Genomic DNA, 4,408 nt, shown 5'->3' with positions numbered 1-4,408 from the left:
CGTACTAATGAACTTATTTAACACAATCAATTGTAGAGCTTAGAAGAAGATATCATGACACATTTACAAGTATCAATGCATTGTATGTTTCATAAAAAAATACATCGAATTTTTTATTTAGCATTGCGCTATTTTCAAGTTTCCTTATGATGCATAATACATTTAACTACTTTATTAGTAATAATTATTTTGTTTATACTTGTGCAACTTAAGAAACACGATTTTAAATAAATGCTAAGATCAATATTGTGCAAATACTTTGGGTTTTTCTCCAAATTAGGAACTTGTGTTATAAGTTTCTTTCTGATGTTATGTTTGTAATTCTAAAGAACTTGGTTATATTACTGTCTTGGAATCACGAATCTGATACTGAACGTATTTTCTATTTTGAACTATGTTATTAGCAGTGAATGAGATTTAGGATTTTATTATTTGGAACTGGCATATTAATGATTTCATATTGATTGGGTATCAATTATATTTATTATGTTTCAAACTCATTGTAAACTGCATTCTGTTTTATATTGTATGTTAACTTGACATTGCAATGGTAATATGCTATATGCATTCAGAACTCATTCTTGTACTTTCATATATGTGACTGTAAAGGGATTAAATACTTATATTTCATATAACCTTGAGATGGTTTTAATTACAAAACTTATATATGTATATGTTTTTTTTTTTGTAAAGGGTCTAAACACCCTAAGTTGAGGTTGGCATTAATATTTTCTATTATGTTTTTAAAAAGGGGGTTTTATATTTCTTAAATGGCATAGAACCCTAAAAGGGTATCGAACGCCATGAATGAAGAAAATATGCTCATTGTGTTGAAAGCCAAATTCATGGCGGTGGACTTGGTACTGCCGAATTCACGGCACTGTGATTCATGTGGTGTATTGAATGCTTGTTATGAGGATGTATGGCACCAAAGGTTTAGTCGGCCATTTTGTGTTGTGAGTTGGGTTTTTTTGCAGATTATGGGCCAGATACTGGGCTGCATTGCTCTGTTTGGTTTACATTTGTGTTCTTGTTGCTGAGGTATTGGCATTATTAAGGGTGTTGGTTGGAAGGGAAACTTGCTTATGTGGTTAAGCTCAATGGAGATTCTCATCAGAGGTTGTCTGTTGTTTTGTTGGGTTCTTTGGCTTCACCTCATTGTGAAGTCATTTGTGAGTTATGTGTGTTGGCATTATAGAGATTGCTTACCAGTTTTGACTTGGCTTTTGGGGCTTTGGCATCGAGTTGGATTTCAAAGCACTTTTCATCTTCAGTTTTCACGTAGGGGCAATTTCTTACCCTACTCTCTCTCTGTTTGAAATTGCAATGCTATTTCATTTACCATAATGTAAATGGTTATCTGTTTTACATATTGTGAATGTACATTCAAGGATGGGTATATACAGAGCATGGCACTATGTGTGATGCTTAGCTCTATATATATCCACCTTTGAATCTGGATTTAGGGAGAAATTAAATTAGGTGTTGCTATATGCATATAATTGTTTGGGCTTTGCCTTAACCATACATTCTATCACCGAGTTGAACCCGATCGAGGTTTCATGTATGCGACAGTATATGTATGCAAGTGTTTAAGTTATGTTTATGGGTATTCGGCATTAACAGGGCCAAGCTCTGTGGAACCCATATTTTAGAATACTTGGTTATAAGTGGTTTGGCCTCAGTCACAAGCTTACATTAGGTTGCTGTCTAACGATTGAATAATGGCACAGTCACTCTATTTTATGATAAAAATGAGGGTTATGTCATTGTTTTAAAAGAAAACAGTATGTTTGAATCCTATAGCTCGGTTATTTTATATATATATTAAAAAAATAGTAACGTAGCAAACAGTATGTGACATTTATTGGTAATTGACATTTTGTCAAATAGTTAAAAGGAAGCTCGATTCAAACAAGAAATTCTTTGTGATAGCATAAAATAACCCATAAATTATAATGGAAATTGAGTTATAAATAACTGTTGGTTGTGGAATTGTTTGCAAATGAATAAGGTATTATATTCATAAGCATAGACATAGATAGATGCTGATATATCGACAAGATCATTATGTGAACAGTTTGTGTGCTTCTTATAGCTTAGGGATTTACATCCTTATTACTTCTGGTTATTGGCATGATGTAGGTTACTTTGCATATTTGTGAAGCGTATTTTGATTTAATCTCAGATATTATATTTTTATATGCTGATTGTAGTTAAAACTAGGTGGTATCTTTTTGTTGAACAGTGATTAAACTTCAATAGACACTTGGATATTAAGTAACATTGTAGATAATCTTTTGTTAAGCATTGGTTGCACTTGGATTGAGTAATGTTTGATTTTACTATGAAGTGTCTTAATAAGCATTTACAGATTGTTTTAGAATAAGATGTTTGAAACAAAATCTTGTTTTATAAAGATGTATTTCTGTTCATAAGTGAAATGGAAAGTCATTTTAAGTTATGAGACAGATTATGATATATGTTGGTGATATGTCATTTAAAAACAAGAATATCATATGTACATTGTATTATTATCTTGGCCAATTCGAAGGATAAGCTTAGTTTGTTATAACAGTAGAGATAAGTAGTACAATACTATGACTGGTAAGTATCATTAAACTAATGTAACAATTTAGTTATATTTATGAGATCATAATATTGTAGTATTTATTTCCGTTGTTAAAATAACCTAAGTTTACTTTCAAGATTGGTAGTAGAAGATGAGATTTTAAAAGATGAAGAATGTAATGTCATGTGAAATTTGACTATTATTCGTTGCATGTGCATTCTAAGAATATCTGATTGATGTGTATTTTAAGGATAGTTATAATGAACGCATATCGAGGTGGGTGAATATCGATTTATTCTATTCAGTTAATTTAATTCAATGATAATTTTAAGATGAATTGGGAGGGTTAATTATAAATAAAAGATAATTGGCCTTACCTATGACTTAAACCAGTAAGGTTTAGTACGGAGAACAAGGCAAGTATCTATTGCGTCTTTTCACGAATACCATAGAGAATTCCACTATGTGTTGTCTATGAGCTTACCATATACGGATGCAATATCCTAGCACCATAGTGATGACACCTCAGTATATATATGATTCATTTACTAGCTATCCTTAGTGCGAGTTTAATTTTGCATTGTTAAGAAGATGGTTACTTCTTGCATATTAATTTTAGAATTGCACTATGTTATGAGGTTTAGATATCTGCTTTATGGTTTTATATATGTTTATTCTAGCATGTATGCAGGTGGACTATTAATTTTAGAATTGCACTATGTTATGAGGTTTAGATATCTACTTTATGGTTTTATATATGTTTATTCTAACATGTATGTAGGTGGACTACGCTTTTCAACTTAGTGTATACTGATCCCTCTTTGTGTTGTGTGGCATTTTTTTTGTATGTTTTAGGTGTTCAAATTGAATAACTAGTGATAAGGAAGACTGTTGAAGTTACTTCTTGAAACTGAATTTGTTACTTGTAGAGTCCATATGTTGGGACCTAGGCGTCTAAGAATGACATTGTACTTCATTATTGTACTGAACTCCTTATGTATTAATATCATTATGGAAATTTATTTTGATGATGTCTTCTTCTATTATGAGGTTTATGAATTAAGAATGACTCAATCATTGTTCATATTCTTGTAAAAGATGATTAATTAAAAAAAAGTATTTATGGTTCTTTATGCTTGTTCATGGTTTTATATTTATTTATTTATTTTGGTTTAGATTAGCATTACATTCTACAAGCTGAAGGGGGTTTGTGTTGAAGAAAGTAGGGGATACCTCATTTTTACCCAATTTGGTAGTACACAGCATTGGGATATGATGTCCCTGATTCATCCTATACAAGACTAATAAATGGATTGTGGGAGGCAAGAAATTTGGAAGATGCATTGGGCTTGTTTAATATGATGATGTAGATTCAGCACAAAAAGCAAGAATACTCATGAGGATTATTGTTGTTAAAAACTTATAGAAAAGGAAGAAGTTAATTTATTAGTGATGAATATGAGCCAACCAAGTCAATCAGACTCCAAAAGCATAGAAAATTACAATGACAAAGGAACAGTTAAATTCCATAGATGTCTGATTGTTAAAATTAATGTACGAATGAGCCATATTTGAACCACAATAATGAGCAAATTTCGAGTATAGAATTAGCAGTTTTCAATGGAAAACAAAAATAAAAAATCAAGATACAAATCTCCAGCAATTAGAACACAGCATTGAGCTTGATCAAATAGTTGTTTTGTTATTAAATTTCAATTTGGAAACCATTGCTTCAACTGTCAATGACATCCCAAAAATTTCAACACAACTTCTATGGAAATGGGTCGAAATAACTTATCCAAATTCATAGTTTATATTTTCCAATTCAAGAAAGCA

This window comes from Cupressus sempervirens, chromosome 3, assembly GCF_028749045.1.
Source record: "Cupressus sempervirens isolate cs-2001-9-10 chromosome 3, ASM2874904v1, whole genome shotgun sequence".
In the NCBI taxonomy this organism is placed as follows: domain Eukaryota; kingdom Viridiplantae; phylum Streptophyta; class Pinopsida; order Cupressales; family Cupressaceae; genus Cupressus; species Cupressus sempervirens.
The sequence above is the reverse complement of the archived record's forward strand: the minus strand, read 5'-3'. Positions refer to the sequence as shown.